This window comes from Balaenoptera musculus, chromosome 4 (assembly GCF_009873245.2).
Source record: "Balaenoptera musculus isolate JJ_BM4_2016_0621 chromosome 4, mBalMus1.pri.v3, whole genome shotgun sequence".
Classification (NCBI taxonomy): domain Eukaryota; kingdom Metazoa; phylum Chordata; class Mammalia; order Artiodactyla; family Balaenopteridae; genus Balaenoptera; species Balaenoptera musculus.
In genome coordinates this window covers 86,411,278-86,438,600 of record NC_045788.1, presented here as the reverse complement: position 1 = coordinate 86,438,600, position 27,323 = coordinate 86,411,278, and the positions used below count along the sequence as shown (strand labels likewise).

General features: G+C 40.9%; 1 protein-coding gene and 1 long non-coding RNA gene across 2 annotated transcripts in view; one reads left to right on the top strand and one right to left on the bottom strand.

Moving 5' to 3' along the window:
- The window catches only part of PHLDB2 (pleckstrin homology like domain family B member 2), a 232,264-nt gene that overhangs the window by 107,448 nt on the left and 97,493 nt on the right, over positions 1–27,323 (top strand).
- Positions 1,392–6,898, bottom strand: LOC118894860. The gene is made up of 3 exons (XR_005019770.1): positions 6,457–6,898; positions 1,858–6,347; positions 1,392–1,532 (listed from the first exon to the last, which is right to left on the bottom strand). It is a non-coding gene; the product is annotated as an uncharacterized LOC118894860 (long non-coding RNA).

The window sequence follows — 27,323 nt, the reverse complement described above, 5'->3', positions numbered from 1 at the left end:
TAGACATAAAATCTAAAATTCAAGGACCCATCCCTTCCCTCCCCCCAAGTCCCCCCCGCCCAGCTCCCTCGATCTTATCTCCCAAGCCTCCCTCCATGTACTGTAGGTTCAGGCAGGCTGCATTACTCATCACTTCCCTAACCTGCCTTTACTGCCCAGCTGCTTTGTGCATGTTGTCTCCTCTGCTGGGAGGCTGTTCTTTCAGTATGAAGGCCACACACGTTGTCTTCCCTGATAGACTCATTGGGCAGAGATACTCCTTCTCTGAACTCCTTTGTATCATTTTCTTTAGATTTTGTATTACATGATCACATTAGTTATATGCTAGGCAGTAAATTCCTTATGTATAGACACACAGTAAATGTCTTGTTTTATCTCCACTTCCCACCAATCCAGGCATATTGTGTGGAACAGAGTAGATGCTTAGTAAATCTGCCTCTGTGTTTAACATGCCTCGTGATCTGAATCTTGGCCGCTGCTCTGAGTTGTCAGAAGTCTCTAGTGCATTGAAGTCTGTATATATCTGGCACATCAAACACTTATTCCTGTAAAACATGGCTCCAAAATAAATACATAAATTATAGTATAGTATATTATGTTATATTAGATTATGGGGGAACTTGAATTCAAGGTATGAGATTACTGGAGGGATGGTGAAAGTCAGATGAAAGAAAAATTAAACAGGATCAACAGAGAAGAGAAACTGAGTTCCCAGCAATATCAAGGATTACCACTGATAGAGCACTGCTTTTTTCTGTGATGAGCAGATAAGCTACAAAGAAAACTCCTTGTTTTAAATCTGCCATGCAGGAAAAGTAGACCAACTCAGGGTCCTCAGATGATTAGAAAAGTAAACCAGATAAACACAGCTGGGATAGGTTAATCTAAAGGGGATACACACACACACACACACACACACACACACACAGAGTATCCTTTTCCTGCCTGATTCCAATACAAACTCACAGAAAAAATTGGAGACAGATCAGAAAGAAACATTTTGATGCAGAAATTAATCAGATGTTCCAAATGTATTTAAATTATTCTCATAATTAGAGAGCCAGTCTTATAATAGTTTGAACATAAGGAAGCACGTGGGGATAAATTTCCACTTTAATTTTGATTAATTTTCTGGTGTTAATTTGATGAGCTAATGTGTCATTTATACTTAATATATTTGAATATATATATATATATATATATATATGAGAACACAGAGTAAAATCCAAGTATCCAATAAGATTATTGGAATAAGAATGCATTGAAGGCATAAAAAAAGAGTAGGAAGCAAAAATCTTTAGTACAATAATTTAATAATTTATAGTAGTACAATTATATTACATTATACATTATGATATAGTACATTAAATTGTGCTACTATATATTAAAAATTATAATTTATAATAGTACAGTAATTTAATAGTAAATTTGACACTGTGCTTCCTTACGAACAGGATACAAAGGTAAATATTGGTTTACACAGTTTTCCTTAACAATGATTGCAAATCCAATGTGAAAACAGATGAAGATACCTTTTCTTTTTTTTTTTTTTTTTAAATTTATTTATTTATTTATTTATTTTTGGCTGTGTTGGGTCTTCCTTTCTGTGCGAGGGCTTTCCCCCCCAGTTGCGGCAATTGGGGGCCACTCTTCATCGCGGTGCGCGGGCCTCTCACTGTCGCGGCCTCTCCCGTTGCAGAGCACAGGCTCCAGACGCGCAGGCTCAGTAGTTGTGGCTCACGGGCTTAGTTGCTCCGTGGCATGTGGGATCTTCCCAGACCAGGGCTCGAACCCGTGTCCCCTGCATTGGCAGGCAGATTCTTAACCACTGCGCCACCAGGGAAGCCCTGAAGATACCTTTTCTAAGAAATGAAAGTACTTGGATTTGAGAGAAAATTTATCCTAGCACTAAATTCTTTTTTTTTTTTTTTTAACTTTAAAAATTTTATTATATATATTTTTTTATTTTTGGCTGCGTTGGGTCTTTGTTGTTGTGCAGACTTTCTCTAGTTGTGGCAAACGGGGGCTACCCTTCGTTGAGGTGCACAGGCTTCTCATTGCAGTGGCTTCTCTGGTTGCGGAGCACGGGCTCTAGGTGTGCAGACTTCAGTAGTTGTAGCACACGGGCTCAGTAGTTGTGGCTCGCAGGTTTAGCTGCTCCGTGGCATGTGGGATCTTCCTGGACCAGAGCTCGAACCCGTGTCCCCTGCATTGGCAGGCGGATTCTTAACCACTGCACCACCAGGGAAGTCCCTAGCACTAAATTCTAAAAGGAGTTTATGAAGTGGAACTCAACGTCTATAAGGCAGTACAACACAATGGTTGATGTCATTAATAACAGTTCCAGAAAAAGGCAAGTGTGGTTGGAAACTACTTGTTTGATGAGGACGTTATGCTAAGTGAAAGCCAGGCACAGAAAGAAAAAAACTGCATGATCTCACTTACATGTGGAACCTAAAAAAGCGGATTACAACACATAGAAGGTAGGTGTCGAAAGGTGGTTACCAGGGGCAAGGAGGCAGGGCTGGGGGTGGGGGATGGGATGATGTTTGTCAAAGGATACAAAGTCGCAGTTAAAGGATTAAATAGGTCTAGAGCTCTAATGTGACAGCATGATGATACTGTGTTGAATAGTGGAAATTTGGTGAGAGCAGAGATCAGGTGTTCTCATTATACACATAAAAAAGATAACTGTGAGAAGGTATGTTAATTAGCTTGACTGTTACAATCATTTCATTACGTGTATGTCCATAAAATACTCATGTTGTCTACCTTAAATATATACTATTTTCATTAAAAAAGAAAAGAATAAAAAAAAAAAAAAGAAACTACACTTTTGAGTAATCCCTGGGTGCTATCTCCTGTGCAAAGAGTGGTGCCTACATTATCACATTAATTCATAAACATATGGGTTGGGTGTTATCAGTCCCATTTTCCAGAATAGAAGTATGGTTCTCAGTGAAGGTAAATAACACACTCAAATTACCTGACTGGTAAAGGGGCTGAGTCAGGGTTTTAACCCAGATCTCCCTGACTCCAAAATCAATGATCTTTCCACTGCACTCTACAAATAAAAACTTCTTGATTCTTTTTATAGGCATAATATTAAAGATAACTTTAGTATAAACAGTTGTTCCACAAATTGGACTGGAGTTGAGAATGACCAAGTTAATAGCTTCAAAGATTTTTTAGGTTATTACTGCAGAGAGAGGAAAAGATGTACAGATTCAGGACATGAGCTAATCAAGCCCAACCAGCCATTTGGAAAACTAATTCCAAATAAAATAATCCATAAATAATTCATTATATTACTGTGTGCAACACTTCACCTTTCCTTAGCTGAGAGGGGTGGCTAAAGAAAAGTACCATCAGGTACTGTAACCACTACAGATCCTAGAGAAGGGAACAGGGAAGGAAGTTCTGCTGTGTAGTTTACAACACAATATCCCTGGTGGACAACAGGGAATGGCAGACAGAGGTAGGTGTGGCTGGATCTGTGATTAAACAGGTGACTTTGTTTTAAAGAACCCAGGAAATGGAAAAAATAGAAGGAAAGAGCTCATGTCTTTTTATTTTTTCTTTCTATTTAAAAAAATACCATCATAACTATAAAAAAATTCTGGTAATAACAATTATTGCAATAATAATAGGTGTTAAATTTTGAGCGCCTTCTATACATTTTAAGATGTTGGGGTCTGCTTTTCACATTTAATATAACCCTTGTACCTTGTTGATCTCTTCTATCTTCAGGCTGCCGTGGCATTATGAAAACTATTGAAAACCATACTAACTCATTGGAAGTGAGATGTTTTGCTGAGTTTAGTCACTTTAAAAAAATCACATTAAATGAATACTCTTTGAGCCCCTTCCATGCATCAAGTCTTGGAGTGTGGTTCACGCAAATGTGAATAAAATGACCCCTCTAGCCTTCAAGGAGCTTGGCTGTAGTAAAAGAGACAGAGATGTCAACAAATAAAACAAGACGGTGAAGGAAGGTCAATGAGGATCATTTTTTTTTCTGGTCTAGTGATTTGGAATTACTCATTATACAGATGTTTTCTCTGATATCATTCCTATTTAGAGAAGAGGTGGAGGGGAGTATTGAAGAGCATGAACTCTACAACCAGGCTGCCCTGTGTCCAATTCTGCCTCTACAAACTTATTAGCTGAGTGACCATTTAATTCTCTGTGCCTCACCCTTTTCACTTATAAAATGGAAGTAGTAACAGTACTGACCTCAAAGCGTTGTTATAAGGATTAAACTAATTGAGACTGTAGTATATTTGGACGAACACTTGGCACATACAGTAACTATTGCTCTCAATAACTGTTAGCTATATTTTCTTAGATATGAATATTGTCACCCTAACTATGGCCATTCTAGGTGTGCTGTGTTGGTAAACATTCTCCTCAGAACCTTAGAGGGAGAACGACTGTCTCTGAGATGTCTGTCTAGTCAGGAGTCTTGCTGGTATTGTTCGAGGCCAGGAAATGTTTGCACGCATAGTGCTTTGGGTCAAAGCCATTCATTTTTGAGCACCAACTACATGCCAGGCATCATTTTAGGAGTACTGTGGCTGTATCACTGGAGGGAGCAGACAAAAATCCCTGCCTGCACAGAACTTACATTCTAGTGAGGAGAGTCAGATAATAAGCACAATAGAGAAATACATTTTATAATATGATAGAAGGTGATCGTTCTGTCATTAAAAATAATAGGCTTTAGCCGTGATTGAGATGGGGACCATTGCAGGGTTTTGAGCAGAGGAGTGATATGAGTTGTCTCAACGTTTAAAAACGATCGCTCTGGCAGTGTGTTGAAAACTTCCTTCATGGGGACAAAAGTAGAAACAGGGCAAGGATAAAGTCAAGATGTGATGGTAAATTAGGGTGTTAATTAACAGTGGAGGTGGTTAAGTAGTTGAATTTTGGATTATTTTAAAAGTAGAGCTGAAAAAATTTTTTCTGATGGATTGGATTTGAAATGTGAGAGAAACAGGAAAGTCAAGGATGACACCAAGCTTTTTGGCCTAATATGAGGAAAACTTCATTTGGCACAGGGTGATTGGGAGACAGAAGGAGGAATTTCAGGATTTCAGCGTCAGAAATGTTATGTGGGAGTAGCCTAGTAGGCATCTAACTGGGCAATAGCCTGGAGCCTGCAGTTCAAGAAGAGATGGTCAGGCTGGAGTTAAAATTGGGGAGTTATTACCACATATGTGACCTTTAGTGTCGTGAGATCACCAAGGGTGTGAGTGTAGATAGACAAGAGATCCAAAGTCCGAACTCTGGGGACTCTACTGCTCAGGCACTAGGAGAAGAGAAGGGACCAGCAAGCAATCTTCTTCCCAGAGAAGACTGCGAAGGAGTAAGCAATGGAGTAGGAAAAAAAAAAAAAACATGAAAAAGTTGTGGAAGTCCAAATAAAAGTTTTCCAGGAGGAAAAAGTGTTCCACCATTGATTTCTGCTGATAGTTCGAGTGAGATGAGCCCTGAAAAAATGTCCAGTTTAGGAGTTTGACCTTGACAGGAGGAGTTCTAGGGGACAGAGTAGAAGCAAAAGCCCAATTGGAATAAATGGGTAGAGAAAACTTGGAGACAGCTTTTCTTAACAACTCTAACGGAGTTTTGCTGTGGCTGAGCAGAAAAAAAGGGGCAAGTGGCTGGAGGGGGAAGTGGATTCAAGGAGAGTTTTTGGTTTTTAAGATGGGAGAAGTAACATGATTTTATGGCGATGGGATGATCCAATCGGGGAAACCGCTGGAGCATTTAAGTGTTGGATTGATTCCTGTATGTTTCTGTGGGGAAAAGAGCCAAGACAGGGGAAACTAATTCCTATAAAACACCAAGCAGTTCATAGGTGAGCCTTTCCTATAAATTAGAAGTCAGACTTTTACTTGCACAAATGAAAAGTGCATTATAAATAAGCTATTTGTTGAGTGCCTACTGAGTGCCACTCGTGGTGTCAGGGACTTTGTATACATTATCCGGAAGCTTATTAACCATCCTGAACATCAGCTATCACTGTCACTATACTGTTAATGACATTGTTGCTAGGAGCTAAAACGACTTGGCCAACCAAAGCCATAGTGATCATAAATTAGTCTGCACGTTATTATGCTCTTTCTTGCTGTTGTGAGTTCCGCGAGGGCCGACGACCTGCCTCTTTGTTAGCCCAGAGATTCACCCAGAACTTGGAAGAGGTTCACTCACACTCATTCGTGCGGAGATCGACTGAGGCCGCCCTGGGTCCAGTTGGTCCCTTTCCGTGGAAACACCCGCCGTTCACATCAGCATTGTTTTCATTGGTTGCAGCAACGAGAAAAACACGTTGGAAAATATAGAAACTTTCAAGAGAAGTAAATGAAAGGAAATCAGTACAAGTTAGTTTAAAATCCCCCGCTGAGGCCGTTCCCCAACAATTTTGCAAAACTGCTTTTCTGACGCATCAGGTACCTGCCCGCGGGCGAACTGTCGGGAGGAGGTGCGGTCACCTGGAGTTTCCCAGTAGAAACCTCACCGTCGGGCGAGGAAATCGTCGCTCGAGGACGTGTACCCACCCGCCCTCTTCCAGCTCATTAGGAAAGCCTGCCACAAGGTTTCTACCACGCGGCTGTAAACGCGGCTCCGAGGAGCTGGCGCCCCGTGATGGGGCGACCAGCCAGACCCCTGCTGCAGCAGTAAAAGCCCCAACTGCAAACTGCCTGGCACCGTCACCGACTTCATTGCTCCGAGTCCCTCGGTGCCCGCCGCGGTGGTCACGAAGAGGGCCGGGGCACAGGACCGAGCCGCGCGGAGCCCACCACCGCGGCCCGAGGGGGACCGCACCCGGCGGCTGGGTGCCCGCAGCGCGCCTTCCCTCCCTCGCCCTGGGAACCCGGCCGCGCTGACGCGCCAGGTGAGGAGGAGGCGGCGGCCGGCGGGGTGGAAGGGGCCGCGCAGGCTCCGCGCGTCCGGGCCGCATCCCCCGGGCGCTGCCTCCCCCGCCGCCGAGTTGGTCGCCGCCCGTTTGCGCGGCCGAGGGTTGTGGGCGGAGAGGAGGCAGTGGCCGCCGGGGCCAGGGGGGGCGCGCTGCCTGCGCACCGCGCGTCCAGAGTGACCGAGCGGCTGCGGCTGGGGCTGCGGCGGGGCCGGGGGTCCGGGGCCGGAGGGAGGGTGGGAGGGAGGCGGGGCGAGGGCCAGGCGAGGGCCGCTGGGGTCGGCGGAGAGCGGCGGCACGGAGGGAAGATGAGACGGTGAGTGGGTGCCGGGGACGCAGAGTTTCTTGCTTCTCTTGCAGGCTGCAGGGACAAAAGCCTGGGCTGGGGTTAGCAGAGCCCGGGCTGAGCAGCCTCTGGGGCCCCGAACCCCAAGACTGGGTGGACCTCGGTTGAGAGGATCCTGGGGAGGGAGTGGCGGGGTGGAAGAGCAGCTCACAGAACAGTTGTAGGAAACGGGCGGGATTTGGGGGAGCCGGAGGCAACTTTTGCCGGGAAGTCTGGAATACCCAAGGAGAGAGGGATCGGGATGTTGGGGCTAGAGCTGCTTTGTCGCCGTGGGCGGAGGAAAGAGAGTCCGCTGCTGGACGGTCTGGGCGCGGAATTCAGAAAAGACCCCCTCCCCCAAATATCTAGCTAGCTGCCCTCCTGGCTCACTTTGTTTCAAGAGTGGGGCTCACTAGTTTGAACCGCCCAGAGACTCAAATTCCCATTTGGCCTTGGGTGCCCCCCCCCACATTTATGGTGGGGCGGTCTCCGCAACCCTAGAGATAGCGGCTGGAAGTAGAGAATGTTTCGAACCCCTGTTTCACCCGCGCCCGGCACGGCCGAGGCGCAGCTGAAATGTTTGCTGGTACATTGACTAACTTAGCTCTAGCAGTCATCACTTATTAAAGCGCCGAGGACCTGGCTAACTCCCGCCACCGCCAGGAAATTAAAAGGCTGACAGGCTGTCGCTTCCAGACTTGGGGTTTCCTGTTTGAAAGAGCTTCGGAAGTCGAACCTGCTACCCATCTACCTTTCTCATGTAAAAGCGGGAACTGCGCCCTCAGCCTTTTATGTCGGTAGACTTGCCCGGGGCTGGAAATCCTCTCGCCTGGCCCTGCCCTCATCCCTAGAAGTCTTCCTTCTGCTGCTCTAAAGAAGCTCTCAAGAATTCTCGAATGCACAGCTAGTCACAGCCAGACGCAGCTGGGAGTGGAACTAGAAGAAGAGGCATAAAAATGTGGCGTGCTTTTAGTGTAAATATATGTCAGCCACATTTCCCTTCATTGTATGAATGTATTAATTACAGACATTTATTTTCAAGTATTGGACGCGTAACTTTAAGCTTCCTAGTTTGGCTTAATTTAGGCGTTTGAGATATGTCTCCGAGATTCTAACATCTGAGTTCAGCTGGGAGAGGTCTAAATGAAGTTCACAGTTTCAGAGTGTTAGTTAAACTTTTGCCCTGAGAGCTCTTGAATTCTTGGTTCCTGGTAGGATAGCAACAGAGTAGTTGGATTTGGGATAAATAAACCTTTAGAGTTGCCCACTATTTTAACAGAATGGCTACATCCCTGGTACCATTGCCCTCAATTGTGTAAATATTTGTTTGAATAAAGAGCTAAGGTTCTTTGAAAAGTAACAGTTGTGTCTATTCACGATTCCCTTTTCATATCCTGGGCTTAAGTTATTTAAAAGGTTTTGTGTTTTATTTTATTGTTTTCATTTTACATATTTAATGTGGAAATTTAAAGATTATGTACTTGAGAAACTCTGTAAAGTCCCAAAAACGTTTATAACTGGGATTCCTTTTAAAATGAGGGGGAATAGAGCTTTTGCTCTTAGTTGACTAGTGTAGCCTTCACCTCCTGAGACCCAGAGGTTTGCAAATCCCAGCCTTTTTCACAAATGAGAAAATGAGATGTTTGGCTAGGAGTAGTTATAATTTCAGTTTGCAGGCTTCAGTCTGTTTCATGCAACTGTCAGATGCTGTTCTTTTGGGCTGAGGACTGACTTTAGGGGGTGTCTCTTGGATCCCCATTTGAAATGAGGGAGGAAAAGATACCTGGGAAATTTGCCTAAGAGCTTGCTACCTCCTATCTTAAAGAACAGCAGACCAAAGCTGGAACTCTTTAGCAACCTTTTCAGAAATATTTTATTTACTGGCTTTTGCACAAGAGAGAGAAGAAAAAGCTGAAGTGATTAAACCCACCACTGGATTTTGCTGTTTTCTTCAAAGCCCTATTTTGAGGTCTCTACTGTATGCAGGGGTTGATTCTGGAGTGCACCAGAGGACTTGCTGTGAAAACGTGATTGCTTTTAAATACTTTTAAAGAGCAGTTGAGGTTATGACTCTGTATGCTAATTCTCAACCCTTAGCAGAAAGGCGGTTGGTTCTATGAATAACTTGGAAGGACAGTGGTTTTGTACATCTTCCAAGTGGAATACATGTGCTTTATAAATCTGACTGTTAGATCTTGATGTACTTTACTTATTAGCTGTGTAAATGTCATCTATTTGAAACAAAAACAACTTTTAAGTGATGTGCTTTATTATAAAGCCCTGGTATACACAACAGCTGTGGTTCTGAATGGAGGCGGGTGGAGTGGGGGTAATTTGCTCCCCAGGGGTTATTGGCCAGTGTCTGGAAACATTTTTGGTTGTCCCAACTGGGGGCAGGGGACAACCCCAGTTGCCAACTGGGGCTGGCCTCTAGTGGGTAGAGGCCTCAGATGCTGTGTAATATCCTATAATGCACAGGACACACAAACAATGAATATCTAGCCCTAAACTCTTCACTAGGGTATTACCTTGAAGGCATATGTTAACAAGATTAGGGATCTTAATCTAATTTGGATCTTCAAGAAACTGACTGTATTCTTGCTCAACACAGAGAGACCTTTTTGTCTGCAGCAGATTCTTTTGTCCTTGGCATTAAGAGTCTTAATATACCATAGATGTGAAGGAACTTGCGTTCACTGACTTTGAGTTGGCTTAAAATTACAGAATTTTGGAGTGTTACAGTGCAAGGCAGCCTCAGAGATCACTGAGCTCAACCTTTTTGTTTTATAGACACAAAAACTGAGAGGCCCAGAGATAGTGACTGGTAAAAAGTCTCAAGTGTGTTAGTGACAGATGTTAGTTTTAGATACAACCCAGGATTAGAGAGTTTAGAAACTGATATTCAGGCAAATGTAAGTTTTTTAAAAATGGGCCTGACCCTTTGTGAGAATTTAGAGGTCACATTCTCTGTGAGGAAATAAATAAACTCTTTGATGGGGGAAGGGTAGCATTAGCCATGGTGACTGTGGAGCATATGCCTGGGTGTGTCAGCCCCAAGAAGAACATAATTCTCTTGTGCGACCTGTGACACTCCATGTCTGATGCCTGCACCATCCTTCCCGTGGCAAAGTGGGCAACAGATGGTTCCACATTCATAGCAGATGCTATGGTACAAAACAGAACATTTGAGATTTTTTGTCCCTCCCTGCCTTATGGGTTAAGAGTAGAGGGCATGAATGGATAGGGTTGTCCTGGACAGAAGAGAGGATGAGAGAGGCCTCCTGAATACAGAGTTAAAAAAGACACCTGGCGTATAAGGAAATGAGCATGCTTTGGGGCAGTTGTGAGGGATATTCATAAGCTGGTGAGTGGATATGTAAGATAAATGTGATATTTGCATAGAACTTGGGTTAGGAATCTGAAGACATTTCAAGCTTGGCACTTCTTTGGGGGAATAGGGCAAAATAATAATGGGGGTAAAAGGAATCTCAGAAATCCTCTTATCTGAATCTGCTCACTTGGCTGGTGAGAACCTCCTAACTCCTGTTTCATTGTACTTTCTTGTACAACCCCCAGTCTGTATCTTTCCATCTGTTTACTTAGTGGGGAAGAAAATGATAGTAATACAAAGTTTTTGTTCATTTTCTGAGAGAGTGTAAAAAGCATGTATTTGTGAATAGCTCTGCTTATAGAAAGGAGTTATCTCAAAGAGCTTTTGACGATCAGAAAAGTTGTACACGTATGGCCGCTCTCACATTTTACGTTACTACGATTACCCGTTAGGCCTGTAATTATGGATTTTAGTTGTGTGCTAAGTGGTCCCTCCATGGTAGTTATAATCCTCAAATCTGGGAGGTTCTGGAAATAATAGGAGAATTTTTTAGTGTGCCTTTCTTGGAAGAGGTCTGAACCTCCCTGTGGTAGGTTCTTATCATTTTGACAACTAGCCAATGGGTGTACCTCAAAGCCGAGTACATAGTAGTATATTTAGAAATGATTCAGAAGTGATGACTTTTTAAAGAGGGCTGCTCTCTGCAGGTGCTGCAGTAAAGGGGTGTATCACCCTTTTCATTATCACCTTTCGTGTAGTCATTCTTGTTACTTATTTTTCAGGTGATGGAAGAGAAGATGAGTTTGTTTTTTTATAATTGTTGGCTGGAAATATTTGTTGGCATTTGATTAATGTGACTCCTATCTTTTGAAAGTGAATAAAACCAAAAAGGGTAGCTCAGGTTTTCAAATCCCTTCAAAATGAGTATTTAGTAAGGCAGAACTTGCTTCTGCCACCCAGAAATTCAAACCTTGTAGGGGTTAATTTGCAGAGTTGTTTTCATGATATTTAGGAATGTTTTTAGATGTTGAAAAGGTTTGTGCTGTTAAAGGCAAGATTGTTATCTACAGCAGCTAATGATCAACAGGGGAAACCCAAGTATAAAATTCATTTTTATTGAAATTCAGTGGGAAGGCTAGGGGCTGGAGAAGCTTGCCATACAGAGAAACAGGTAAATAAGGTACAGAGTAACAGGCTAAGTTATACGGAGACTTTTTTGAGAGGTTTTTTACAAGAGATACTTGTTTTGCTTAGTGTGAGTGGGTTGAGTTTATTAGATGAACTCCTTTTCCTTACTTTGCAAATTAAGGGGAAGAAAAAGTTTGTTCCTGCCTATATTTAATATTGTTACCTCAAGCAGGGTCAGCTTTTTCCAAGGTTTGCTGCTAAATGTAGAGTTCAGTGGAAATCAGTGTTGATCATCTTAGAATATTTTGTTTGCATGCAGCATGTGACCTCTCCAGATGGCGATGGGCTTGTGGAATCAGCATAAGGAATGGCAAAAAAGCTAAAAGTTACAATCTTTCTCCTCGATTTGTTTCTTGAGCACTGTATTGCTAAAACAAGGGCAGGTAAAAGCAAAGGAAAGCCAGCTTCTGCGTTCGTTTGCCCAGTTCAGATGCAGCCTGAGTAGTGCTTCATAGTCAAGAGATATTCAGAGGGGACTGGGAAGTGAGGTCTGGCTGCCACACTGCTTACATCATTGCAGAAGTAGGTTTTTGAAAACATATTTAGTAAGGAAATTGCAAGCCATGGGAATGTAGACAAAGTATTTCTTATACATCATGCCGAATCAAATAGCCGTATTATATTACACTAACATAGCTCTGACCAGGCCTTCTTCCCACTACGTTATGCTGAAATAATTTACCATGCCCTTGGAATGTCATGGGCAACCGCACCGGTGCAATCTTTTCCCAGTTAGGTAGCTGCCACCTTATCACTAAAACATGTTTCTGTTCTGTAGTCATTTCCATTTCCTGCGTTGTATAACTGGCACTCCTGTGTTATTTAACCTGTGTCTATGGGAGCCTAGAAGTTGGAGCAGAAAGAACATCTAGTTCACCCTCACCATTTTAAATATGGGGAAACCTCTGCTAAAACAAGGTGAAGACGGACCAAGGGATTTGCTCTGGCTCTTTCTTCTGTTGGTTATCTTGGCAGAACCAGGACTAGGGTCCGGTATCCTGACTCATGTTCCTGGCAGTCTGTCCAGTATTTTTTGTGCTAGATTGGCCATTACAATAAAAATAACATCTTAATGTAACCATTTCCTTTATTAGGGCTTTTGGTCGGATATAAAAAACAGCATTGATTAAATTTAGTGTAGTCAGTTGTTTACTGACCTCTGCTGGTTCAAGTCCTTTTTCCTTTTCCTTCCAAGCAAAATAAATGGTTAAAAGGTAGGTTGCAGCAAAGGGAAATATTAGGTGTCTATAACACCCACTTTGCATAATCTACAGTTAAGTAATGAAGAGATGGTATCATTATTGTTTTGTTTACTTTATAGTATTTTTAAAACCCATCCACTCAGTTTCTGAGTTAAAGGGAAAAACATTATGACCATGGGTGATGTGGTCACCTTGTGTTTGTGCCATCCCTCCTGAGCCTACTTATCCCCTGACTATTCCCAGTTCATAAGTATTGCGTAAGGGAATGGAGAACATAGTACGTTTGGATTTGGTGAATGTTACTTTGAAAAAATAGAAGCTGACTCTGAAGAGAATGTATTTTGATCGGTAGTGTGGAATGCGGACAGGATGCTGTAAAGATCAGAGTTTGCTCCCACCAACTCTCAGCTTCCAATTCCAGCCCATAGGGGTGGTTTCAGGGTCAAGAGAGAGCATCTTCATCCCCATGTGATCCCAGAGTCAATATTTTTCTTGCATAAATTGGTTTTAGAGGATGCTTTTTCCTGGAGTACCCCTCTGCTTCAGGAAGTAAATCTGAAGCACAGGTGCACACAGACATTCAAGACCTCCAACTTAGTTATTCCATGACTCTCTGCTTCTTGGCTTTGTCTCACTGTGGTGATCACATAGTACAGGAGGATTCTTCAGAGGCTACAGTCAGAATCACCTAAACCCGGGGATGAATTATGCCAATGATCAGGAATAAGAAACATCTGGAAATACTTGCTTTACTTGCGAAAATTTTAGAAACCTTCATCTTCAACTAAAGCTATCTTAGGATTCTATAAAGAACCCTGAAAATATGGGTCTGTAATTTCCTACCTAAAGAACTCTCCCATTTTCAGAGAAGCCATCACATAATTTAAGAATCTATAAAGTATGTTGGTCTCTGTCTTAGCATAAATATGGGAGGGTGTGTGTGTGTGTTTCAATGGTTTTTTGAGGCTGAAATTCTTCAAGGTATGGCAGGTTTGTCAGTTTTTGTGTTTACATTTTAACTTTCTGAAGAGGTGGGTTTTATTTGAATATGCATAGTAATGAAATTTAGATACTGTGACCTACCATTATCTTGCAAGTATCCGAAATATAATAGCCTGATACTTGTAATCTAGACAATGTATTTCCTTTCAGATTTCTCCAAGGTACTTAAAAAAAAAAAAAAAATCTGCTTTTAGGAGCTTAATTCAATATAATAGAGGGTTAGTATTTCGTACTTTTTAAAAAATCAGCCAGGAGCCACTGTATGAACACATCCATCTTTGTAAAGTGAGCCACTATCGTTTTTAAGTCATTATATATTCATATATTTTTATTCATATTGGTTTTCGGTATGCACACATCTTTTACTTTTTAAATATTTTATTATGGAAAATTTTAAACATACATAAAAATTAAAATAATAATGCAGTGAAATCCCATGTACCCATCATTCAGTTTAAACAGTTATCTACATATGCTAATATTGTTTCATCTGTAGACCGTACTTCCCCCCAAACATAGATTGTTATAAAGCAAGTGCCAAATATCGTAGTATTTTATTCATAAAAAATTTAAAATATAAATCTAAGAGCTTAGGATTTTTAAAAAATACAGCAAATCATTATCACACCTAAAAAAAAAAATGGCAGTAATTAAAATATCTTTTTTCCAGTCAGTGTTCAGATTCTCTGATGGTCACATAAAATTTTTGTTTAATAGTTGGATTGTTCAAAACAGGATCCAAACAAGGTCTACATATTGCATTTAATTGTTAATTGGTGTATCTCCTGGGTCTTTTTAAATCTAGAACAGTTCCCTCTCTTATTTTTTTCCTTGCCATTTGCTGGTTGAAGACATTGGTTATTTTTCTGTAGACTTCCCCATGTTTTAGATTTAAGTGATACTGTCTCCATAGTGTTGTTTAATGTATTCCTCTGTTCTTTGTATTTTCTGTAATTGGAGACACCATGCTTTTTTGTTTTTTAATAAATGTATTTATTTATTTATTTATTTATTTATTTTTGGCTGTGTTGGGTCTTCGTTGCTGCACACAGGCTTTCTCTAGTTGCAGCGAGCGGGGGCTACTCTTGGTTGCGGTGCGTGGGCTTCTCGTTGCGGTGGCTTCTCTTGTTGCAGAGCACGGGCTCTAGGCGCGCGGGCTTCAGTAGTTGTGGCACGCAGGCTCAGTAGTTGTGGCACAGGGGCTTAGTTGCTCCGCGGCATGTGGGATCTTCCCGGACCAGGGCTTGAACCTGTGTCCCTTGCATTGGCAGGCAGATTCTCAACCACTGCGCCACCAGGGAAGCCCACATGTGTCTTTTTGAATTATGGTTTTCTCTCTGTATATGCCCAGTAGTGGAATTGCTGGGTCATATGGTAATTCTATTTTTAGTTTTTTAAGGAACCTCCATACTGTTCTCCATAGTGGCTGTATCAATTTACATTCCCACCAGCAGTGCAAGAGGGTTCCCTTTTCTCTACACCCTCTCCAGCATTTGTTGTTTGTAGATTTTCCGATGGTGCCCATTCTAACCGGTGTGAGGTGATACCTCATTGTACTTTTGATTTGCCTTTCTCTAATAATTAGTGATGTTGAGCAGTTTTTCATGTGCCTCTTGGCCATCTGTATGTCTTCTTTGGAGAAATGTCTGTTTAGGTCGTCTGCCCATTTTTTGATTGGGTTTTTTTTTTTTTAATATTGAGCTGCATGAGCTGTTTATATATTTTGGAGATTAATCCTTTGTCCGTTGATTCATTTGCAAATATTTTCTCCCATTCTGAGGGTTGTCTTTTCATCTTGTTTATAGTTTCCTTTGCTATGCAAAAGCTTTTAAGTTTCATTAGGTCCCATTTGTTTATTTTTGTTTTTATTTCCATTACTCTAGGAGGTGGGTCAAAAAAGATCTTGCTGTGATTTATGTCAAAGAGTGTTCTTCCTATGTTTTCCTCTAAGAGTTTTATAGTGTCTGGTCTTACATTTAGGTCTTTAATCCATTTTGAGCTTATTTTTGTGTATGGTGTTAGGGAGTGTTCTGATTTCATTCTTTTACATGTAGCTGTCCAGTTTTCCCAGCACCACTTCTTGAAGAGACTGTCTTTTCTCTGTTGTATATCCTTGCCTCCTTTGTCATAGATTAGTTGATCATAAGTGTCTGGGTTTATCTCTGGGCTTTCTATCCTGTTCCATTGATCTATATTTCTGTTTTTGTGCCAGTACCTTACTGTCTTGATTACTGTAGCTTAGTAGTATAGTCTCAAGTCAGGGTGTCTGATTCCTCCAGCTCCATTTTTTTCCCTGAAGATTGCTTTGGCTATTCAGCGTCTTTTTTATCTCCATACAAATTATGCAATTTTTTGTTCTAGTTCTGTAAAAAATGACATTGGTAATTTGATAGGGATTGCATTGAATCTGTAGATTGCTTTGGGTAGTATAGTCATTTTCACAGTATTGATTCTTCCCATCCAAGTACATGGTATATCTCTCCATCTGTTTGTGTCATCTTTGATTTCTTTCATCAGTGTCTTATAGTTTTCTGAGTATAGGTCTTTTACCTCCTTAGGTAGGTTTATTTCTAGGTTTTTTATTCTTTTTGCTGCAACGGTAACTGGGAGTGTTTCCCTAATTTCTCTTTCTGATCTTTTGCTGTTAGTGTATAGGAATGCAAGAGATTTCTGTGCATTAATTTTGTATCCTGCAACTTTACCAAATTCATTGATTAGCTCTAGTAGTTTTCTGGCAACATCTTTAGCATTATCTATGTATAGTATCATGTCATCTGCAAACAGTGACAGTTTTACTTATTCTTTTCCAATTTGGATTCCTGTTATTTCTTTTTCTTCTCGGATTGCCGTGGCTAGGACTTCCAAAACTATGTTGAATAATAGTGGCAAGAGTAGACATCCTTGTCTTGTTCCTGATCTTAGAGGAAATGCTTTCAGTTTTTCACCATTGAGAATGATGTTTGCTGTGGGTTTGTCATATATGGCCTTTATTATGTTGAGGTATGTTCCCTCTATGTCCACTTTCTGGAGAGTTTTTATCATGAAAGGGTGTTGAATTTTGTCAAAAGCTTTTTCTGCGTCTATTGAGATGATCATATGGATTTTATTCTTCAATTTGTTAATATGGTGTATCACATTGATTGATTTGCATATGTTGAAGAATCCTTGCATTGCTGGGATAAATCCCACTTGATCATGGTGTATGATCCTTTTAATGTGTTGTTGGATTCTGTTTGCTAGTATTTTGATTAGGATTTTTTCATCTATATTCATCAGCGATATTGGTCTGTAATTTTCTTTTTTTGTAGTATCTTTGTCTGGTTTTGGTATCAGGGTGATAGTGATGGTGATGGTGGCCTCATAGAACGAGTTTGGAAGTGTTCCTTCCTCTGCAGTTTTTTGGAAGAGTTTGAGAAGGATGGGTGTTAGCTCCTGTCTAAAAGTTTGATAGAATTCACCTGTGAAGCCATCTGGTCCTGGACTTCTGTTTGTTGGAAGATTTTTAATCACAGTTTCAATTTCATTCCTCGTGATTGGTCTGTTCATATTTTCTATTTCTTCCTGGTTCAGTCTTGGAAGGTTATACCTTTCTAAGAATTTGTCCATTTATTCGTGGTTGTCCATTTTATTGGCATAGAGTTGCTTGTAGTAGTCTCTTATGATGCTTTGTATTTCTTCAGTGTCTGTTGTAACTTCTCCATTTTCATTTCTAATTTTATTGACTTGAGTCCTCTCCCTCTTTTTCTTGATGAGTGTGGCTAAAGGTTTATCAATTTTGTTTATCTTCTCAAAGAACCAGCTTTTAGTTTTATTGATCTTTGCTATTGTTTTCTTTGTTTCTATTTCATTTATTTCTGCTCTGATCTTTATGACTTCTTTCCTTCAACTAACTTTGGATTTTGTTTGTTCTTTTTCTAGTTGCTTTAGGTGTAAGGTTAGATTGTTTATTTGAGATTTTTCTTGTTTCTTGAGGTAGGATTGTATTGCTACATACTTCCCTCTTAGAACTGCTTTTGCTGCATCCCATAGGTTTTAGATTGTCGTGTTTTTGTTGTCATTTGTGTCTAGGTATTTTTTGATTTGTTCTTTGATTTCTTCAGTGATCTCTTGGTTATTTAGTAACGTACTGTTTAGCCTCCATGTGTTTCTGTTTTTTACGTTTTTTTCCCTGTAATGGATTTCTAATCTCATAGGGTTGTGGTTGGAAAAGATGCTTGAGATGATTTCAGTTTTCTTAAATTTACTGAGGCTTGATTTGTGACCCAAGATGTGATCTATCCTGGAGAATGTTCTGTGTGCACTTGAGAAGAAAGTGTAATCTGCTGTCTTTGGATAGAATGTTCTATAAATATCAATTAAATCTATCTGGTCTATTGTGTCATTTAAAGCTTGTGTTTCCTTATTCATTTTATGTCTGGATGATCTGTCCATTGGTGTTAGTGAGGTGTTAAGGTCTCCCACTGTTATTGTGTTACTGTTGATTTCCTCCTCTATAGTTGTTAACGTTTGCCTTATGTATTGAGGTGATCCTATGTTGGGTGCATAAATATTTATAATTGTTATATCTTCTTCTTGGATTGATCCCTTGATCATTATGCAGTGTCCTTCCTTGTCTCTTGTAACATTCTTATTTTAAAGTCTGTTTTGGGCTCCCCTGGTGGCACAGTGGTTGAGAATCTGCCTGCCAATGCAGGGGACACGGGTTCGAGCCCTGGTCTGGGAAGATCCCACATGCCATGGAACAGCTGGGCCCGTGAGCCACAATTACTGAGCCTGCGCGTCTGGAGCCTGCGCTCTGCAGCAAGAGAGGCCGCGATAGTGAAAGGCCTGCGCACCGCGATTAAGAGTGGCCCCCGCTTGCCACAACTAGAGAAGGCCCTAGCACAGAAGCGAAGACCCAACACAGCCATAAATAAATTAATTAATTAATTTTAAAAAAAAACAAAAAAAAAACACAACTGCAGATTTCATTTAAAAAAAAAATAAAGTCTGTTTTATCTGGTATGAATATTGCTACTCCAGCTTTTTTTTATTTTCCATTTGCACGGAATATCTTTTTGCATCCCCGCACTTTTAGTCTGTATGTGTCCCTAGGTCTGAAGTGGGTCTCTTTTAGACAGCATATAGATTGGTCTTGTTTTTGTATCCTTTCAGAGAGCCTGTGTCTTTTGGTTGAAGCATTTAATCCATTTACATTTAAGGTAATTATCAATATGTATGTTCCTATTACCATTTTCTTAATTTTGGAGGGTTTGTTTTTGTAGGTTCTTTTCTTCTCTTGTGTTTCCCACTTAGAGAAGTTCCTTTAGCATTTGTTGTAGAGCTGGTTTGGTGGTGCTGAATTCTCTTAGCTTTTGCTTGTCTGTAAATCTTTTGATTTCTCCATCAAGTCTGAATGAGATCCTTGCCGGGTATAGTAATCTTGGTTGTAGGTTCTTCCCCTTCATCACTTTAAATATATCATGCCACTTCCTTCTGGCTTGTAGAGTTTCTGTTGAGAAATCAGCTGTTAACCTTATGGGAGTTCCCTTGTATGTTATTTGTCATTTTTCCCTTGTTGCTTTTTTTTTTTTTTCCCTTGTTGCTTTTAATAATTTTTCTTTGTCTTTGATTTTTGCCAATTTATTACTATGTGTCTCAGTGTGTTTCTCCTTGGGTTTATCCTGCCTGGGACTCCCTGCACTTTCTGGGCTTGGGTGGCAATTTTCTTTCCCATGTTACGGAAGTTTTCAATTATAATCTCTTCATATATTTTCTTGGGTCCTTTCTCTCTCTCTTCTCCTTCTGGGACCCCTATAATGTGAATGTTGTTGCATTTAATGTTGTCCCAGGGGTCTCTTAGGCTGTCTTCATTTCTTTTCATTCTTTTTTCTTATTCTGTTCCACAGCTGTGAATTCCACCATTCTGTCTTCCAAGTCAGTTATCCATTCTTCTGCCCTAGTTATTCTGTTATTGATTCCTTCTAGTCTATTTTTCATTTCAGTTATTGTATTGTTAATCTCTGTTTGTTCGTCTAGGTGTTTGTTCTTTAATTCTTTTAGGTCTTTGTTAAACATTTCTTGCATCTTCTTGATCTTTGCCTCCATTCTTTTTCCGAGGTCCTGAATCATCTTCACTATCATTATTCTGAATTCTTTTTCTGGAAGGTTGCCTATCTCCATCTCATTTATTTTTTTGTGGGGGGGGGGTTATCTTGTTCGTTCATCTGGTACATAGTCCTCTGTCTTTTTATTTTGTCTCTCTTTCTGTGAGTGTGGTTTTCGTTCCACAGGCTGCAGAATTGAAAAGTTGTTTTAATAATGATATAAACACAAATGTGAGTCCAATTGGTAAAAGTCACATCTTGAATATTTAGATAAAAGTCAGGAGTTTTGCAAGTGGGAAGGGAATTTGAATAACCCAAATGTTTTTTGGGGTTCTTCCTGCTTTCTGTCCTTCCGCTGCCTTCCTCACAGGCTGAAAAGAGTTATCACAGGAAGCATGCAGCCAAATTCCTTGGGTAGTCTAAAGTATATTTTAAAGTTCAGGCAGACAAGTCTTATTCAAGGGACTAGCACAAAATTGTTTAAACTCCCTATAATTGATGTTTTACCCTCTTGACAAGAGTCCTCTAAGTTTCTTAAGAATTCCTAATATAAAACAATCTAGACTTATTTAAAAGGAACCTCTGTCACAGGAGATAAAGATCCTCATTTGAATATGGTTTTTGCTATTGACTGTGATTACCTTTAGGAACCATTGGATACCATCTGGACTTCTTTTGACAGAGCTTAGACTTCAGTGGGCTGGAGATGACAGAAAGGAATGGTACCATGGGGTAGACTGATTTATTGTGATAGGAAGAAGCTGAAACTTTTTTTTTTTTTTTTTTTACTTTTTTTCATCACTTCTTCCATCTCTCATTTCCTCCCCCTATTCCCCATCATGCCCAGTCCCTTCTGTGCTCCCTTCCTCCCTGTGGCATCATCTGATACTTTTGTTCTTTCCTTAATGGTCTCCCTTACCTCTTCTTTTAGATGTTTTCAGAATGTAATAAAGTAAAAATTCAAAAGGGAAAACAAGAAAACCAAGAAAGAAACTGTGCAATCAGTGTCCTGAGATCATATCGGCATTCCAGTGGTCCTCCCTTTCTCCCCAGCCTGCCATGCATCACCCTGATACCTGGCAAATTCTGAGGATGCCTCAACTTGCCTGGGTTCTGAAGAGCCTCCTCTGGCAATCACAAAGTCTTTGTGCCTTTTAGACTGCTATGGGCATGTGGGCAGTGTATGTCTGTCTCTGTGTGTCTGTGAATGTGTGTCTGTCTGCATACAGTAAGATTTACTGTTGTAACAGGCTCAGTCTGCAAGAACAAAACATCCTCCTTATTCTTGGGTCTTTTTTGAGAGATAAAAGTGCCCTCCTTGGAGATTATCAATGTATCTACATGTATCTAGTGGATAATAATTATTTTGTTCAAAAAGGCTGATCTTTAAATGACAAAGAACATGGTGCAAGGAATGAGAATCCATTTTCTGCTCTGTTTATTTGCAGAAAACCAATAAGGGCTCAGTGTCCACTAACAGAAGTTTGGTTTTTTGGTTTTTGTTTTTTTCTTCCCTGCGCTGAGACGTAAAATCTTGAGTGTGGAGGAAGAGTTTAAAGGAACAGAGTTTAGGAGGCCAGGTTGCATGAATGGGAGATGAAGTTCTGTGGGGATGGACGTTGAGACAGTGGGAAGGTCCAGATTTAGGGATGCTTGCAAAACCTGTGCATGGGGCTTCTCTGGTGGCACAGTGGTTAAGAATCCGCCTGCGAATGCAGGGGACACGGGTTTGAGCCCTGGTCCGGGAAGATCCCACATGCCGTGGAGCAGCTAAGCCCGTGTGCCACAACTACCGAGCCTGCGCTCTGGAGTCCATGTGCCACGACTACTGAAGCCCATGCGCCTAGAGCCCGTGCTCCGCAACAAGAGAAGCCACTGCAATGAGAAGCCCGCGCACCACAACAGAGAGTAGCCCCCGCTCTCCGCAACTAGAGAAAGTCGCACACAGCAACAAAGAACCAAAGCAGCCAAAATAACTAAGTAAAATAAATAAATAAATAAAAAAAACAAAACCTGTGTGTAGGAGGGGATATTTGAAGAAGAGAGGATCTGAGAAGGTGTTTGCCAGTGAGTGTGGGGTTGTGTGGAGAGATGAGGCTTGTGTGCAGAGAAGCAGGAGGCTGAGGATTTAGTGATGAAAGGAAATATTTGTGAAAAAGGAGGGTATATTTGCAAAGGCGGAGTCGAGAGGACTGAGGGTTTGTTTAACTGAGGATGGTGTTTGGATAACGGAGGGTGGGGAAAACAGGCTGCTTTTGGATTTCTGAAATGAGAATATTGCTAGAGAAGGAAGTGGTTGTTCCTGAAGCTTCTAAGTAGTCCCCCTCCCCCTTCATCATGTTTTCACGTTGGGATTAGTGGGAAAAGAGGGAGGTTTTTGTGTCCATTGTTCTCCATTCTTTTTTTTTTTTTTAACATCTTTATTGGAGTATAATTGCTTTAAAATGGTGCACCAGTTTCTGCTTCATAACAAAGTGAATCAGTCATACATATACATACGTTCCCACATCTCCTCCCTCCTGCATCTCCCCCCCTCCCCATCCCACCCCTCCAGGCAGTCACAAAGCACCGAACTGATCTCCCTGTGCTATGCGGCTGCTTCCCACTAGCTATCTATTTTACATTTGGTAGTGTATATATGTCCATGCCACTCTCTTACCCTGTCACATCTTACCCCTCCCCCTCCCCATATCCTCAAGTCCCTTCTCTAGTAGGTCTGTGTCTTTATTCCCGTCTTGCCACTAGGTTCTTCATGACCTTTTTTTTTTTTTTTCTTAGATTCCATATATATGTGTTAGCATACTGTATTTGTTTTTCTCTTTCTGACTTACTTCACTCTGTATGACAGACTCTAACTCCATCCACCTCACTACAAATACCTCCATTTCATTTCTTTTTATGGCTGAGTAATATTCCATTGTATATATGTGCCACATCTTCTTTATCCATTCATCCGATGATGGACACTTAGGTTGCTTCCATGTCCTGGCTATTGTAAATAGAGCTGCAATGAACATTTTGGTACATGACTCTTTTTGAATGATGGTTTTCTCAGGGTATATGCCCAGTAGTGGGATTGCTGGGTCGTATGGTAGTTCTATTTTTAGTTTTTTAAGGAACCTCCATACTGTTCTCCACAGTGGCTGTATCAATTTACATTCCCACCAACAGTGCAAGAGGGTTCCCTTTTCTCCACACCCTCTCCAGCATTTATTGTTTCTAGATTTTTTGATGATGGCCATTCTGACCGGTGTGAGATGATATCTCATTGTAGTTTTGATTTGCATTTCTCTAATGATTAATGATGTTGAGCACTCTTTCATGTGTCTGTTGGCAATCTGTATATCTTCTTTGGAGAAATGTCTATTTAGGTCTTCTGCCCATTTTTGGATTGGGTTGTTTGTTTTTTTGTTATTGAGCTGCATGAGCTGCTTGTAAATCTTGGAGATTAATCCTTTGTCAGTTGCTTCATTTGCAAATATTTTCTCCCATTCTGAGGGTTGTCTTTTGGTCTTGTTTATGGTTTCCTTTGCTGTACAAAAGCTTTTAAGTTTCATTAGGTCTCATTTGTTTATTTGTGTTTTTATTTCCATTTCTCTAGGAGCTGGGTCAAAAAGGATCTTGCTGTGATTTATGTCATAGAGTGTTCTGCCTATGTTTTCCTCTAAGAGTTTTATAGTGTCTGGCCTTACACTTAGGTCTTTAATCCATTTTGAGTTTATTTTTGTGTATGGTGTCAGGGAGTGTTCTAATTTCATACTTTTACTGTTCTCCATTCTTAAGCTTGGAGTTTGGGGCTGAAATAGATTTCTTAGTTTTTCCTATTCAGTCCTCTAAAAGCTTCTTCCCTCAGGCACCACTGGTCACCACAGAATCCCCCCCCCCTCCACCTCCCCAATGGCACTGCTTCCGACAGACTGCTCTAAGCTGGTGTCTGAATTCAATTACGTGTCATCAGTACGTGCTTTAAAACATTGCCATACCGTAAACATCAGTGCTGAAAGAGGCCAGCCTGTGGACCACCAGTGTGCTGGGAGAGCTTGAAACACCAGGCATCAACCACTGTCTGTGACAAAATATGCTCCCAGAGCCAGCACCTCAGCTCTAAGGCCCCTCATAAGAACGATAGAGACTCAAACTTTTTCATTAAGTGGACATTTTAACCTAAACCCTCCTGATTTTTTTTTTAAGATTCTTTTTCTGAATTTGCTTCTGTAATCTACATCCATCCCCTTTCCCCAGCAATATGAAAAGACTTCCCCTTTCCTATCACTTGCTCTTGCACTCCCCCTTTGATTAATTCCTGCTATATTGGATGATCCTGAGAAGTGTTTGTGCACGGCGATGTAGAATGACAAGTAAAGTGTTGTATAATTTAAGAATCCTCCAAACTCTTGGTATAAATTACCTGGAAAACTGCATTTATATATATAGGCCAGACTTTAAGACTCCTACTTCTAATGCAACACACAGAACACAACACAGTAAATACTTCATTTTAATTTGTTCGTTTTTTAAAACTTTGCTCCCTGGGTGTGTATTCATTATTTTGAAACCAAGATCCCTACAGCTCTGGCCATCACAGTGCTCTGAAGTCACCATTAGTGACTTAACAGTTTGGATGGGATTAGTTCACTGTGGTGTTATTTGGTACAAATGGAGCAGGAGAATTATATTTTAAAACATATACGAGCATTGTGCCAAAGAGGAAAGAATCTACCAAGAAACTTTCAAACATGATCCCTGAGATTAGTTTTTCCAGTAATTTTCTTCTTAAGGTAAAATGTACTGTGACTTTCCATGGTACCTTCCAGAGATCTCTAAATGACTCCTGGCATTTTCTAATCGACAAAGAGATGATATACGTTTCAGGTGATAAAATAACAAGAGAGCTCTGGAGGGATTAAATTTATGGATTGGAAAGTAAGCCCAAATGTTTCAACACACATTAACTTCTTTCCTGTTTAGACGACCCGGTGTTGTCTCTTCTTTCAGCTGGGCACCAGATGCCTTCTTCCCTTCTCCACACCGGTTCTGTTTCTGTGCGTATGCGTGCAGTATATGGAGCCATTAGTGCCCTTGGGGCTGTTTTGCTTCCACAATAACATAATGCAGTGATTTTATAATTTCCCTGAGACTTCTTTTTTGTTTACATAAAATGTACAGGAAAGCAAAAAGAAACACACCAGCGGAGATCAAGAAGCCAGGCTAGAAACCTCGGAGAGTTCTTCACCTTTCTTACACGTGTTAACACAGACCCCTGCCCCGCCGCCCTCCCTCTTGTGTGTCACTTTGACAACACCTCTTGCAGTGTGCCCTTTCACCTCCCGCAGCCATAGTTCTTCCTCTGCTTTCTTTTCCTAACCTCAGCTGCAGTCTCTAATACATTGTCTGCGGGGCTCCATCGCGTTGCTGTCTCCCTCACTGCTGGGGAATTAAACCCATTCTCTCCCATGGTATCCTCTGCCCTCCTGCCTCTACTCGCCTTGCCTTTGCTCTCATCCTCATTCAGAGTACATTACTGCTTCCTGTTCTACATTTCCCTATGCTTTTCCCACCTCTAGGCCTCCACTCGTGTGATCTCACCCGCAATGAAAAGAACACCCTGGCACTGGGGAAGGAAAGAGAGGTATCATGAGCCATTATTGTCACTCCTAGGGTCAGAAAGACCACCTGTGTGATTCTCCACCTTTTGAGTTGAATTGATTTATGGGATTAAGAGATCTCAAATTGACACAAGTATACATACGTATGTACTCAGCTATGACCGGTAAACTCAGCTTCAGGAAAATGAGTGAATTACATGTTTATACTTGATGATAAATCTTCAAGTGTACAACTTTTTACACATCCTTAACAGACCCAATAAGGTTGAACTGAAAAACCGGGGTATCAGACATGAATATCTTAAAATATTCTCTGGAATGTTCTTCCATCCAGATCATCTGTAGCTTTCTTCTGCAATATGTGTGGTGGAGAAATGTTGCATGACTGTTTCTCAGATGTGGTTTATTATTTGCAAATGTCCTGCTTGTCTCTTCCCTAGAGACTGTAAAGCCGATCTTTCAGCTAGTACTACTGTGGAATATTTTGGTGTTGTATTTTGTTTGGCCAACTAAACTGCGTCAATAATTGCATTTTTTGGCGGTGGGTGGGTTTTGGCTGAGTTGCGAGGCATGCGGGATCTTAGTTCCCTGACCAGGGATCGATGTGGCCCCTGTAGTGGAAGCACGGAGTCCTAACCACTGGACCCCCAGGGAATTCCCAATAATTAAATTTTTTAATTAAAAAAAAAAAGTGTATGTGAGGAGGAGAGAGGGACCAAGTGTTGCCACCCTGTAGGGTAGTAAGAATACCCTATAGTAGTTTGATACTATGTAGTTTTGTTGGAAGAGGGAATGGTATTTGGTAATATTTTGTTTGGGTGATTAAGTAGCATTTGCAACTGCAAACCGGTTGAAATACATGAATACATTTTATCATCTAAAATGACATTCATGTCCTATGCTGCTGAGTCAAAAATTAAACTTTTAAGTATCCTTTTTGACATAAACCCTCAATTCTGTACCGTTAGAGCAAATATTGAAAATGCAGAGTTTGGGCTCAGTGCTTAGCTTCTGACTTCCATTTAACAGCACCTGCTCTGCCTTGCTTTCTGGGTGGCTAACTCTGCACTATCTTAGCTCTGTTTCCTATTTTGTATGCACCACTTTATAACCAAAGTCTTCCCCACTAACTGGCTTTAATTCTTTTGTTGTTATCCTAACATCTCACTTATGGATTTCCCTTTGTATCCTTATCTAAAATATCCTAAATGGTTGGAGGATTGCTGTCCAATTTAAACCACACTTAAGAAAGGCATAGACTTGGACCCCAGAGAGCATATCTTACATGGTGGTGAAGATGGGAAAGGATTTAGAGAACTATGAGAGAGAGATACATAGTTATTAAATATAGAAAATAACTGTTGCTTTTTTCCTACACAATTTTTGTTATTAATTCTGTCAGAGACAAGATGTGTGCTGGATGTACCAGTAGTCTGACCTCAGATGGGCTTGAGATTTTGTTTATATTTTCAAAACCACAAAATTTGAGGTGTGGAGGTGGCTTTACGCTACCATTGGATAATACCCATCAGATTCCCTTTCTTCAATACAACTTAACTCCATTGTCATTTCTTTCTATGATAACTTCCCCAGACTACCAGTCTCACTGGGTTAGCCCCCCTCCATGCTCCTTTACTGATCTGTCAATCAATCCTCTATTAAGG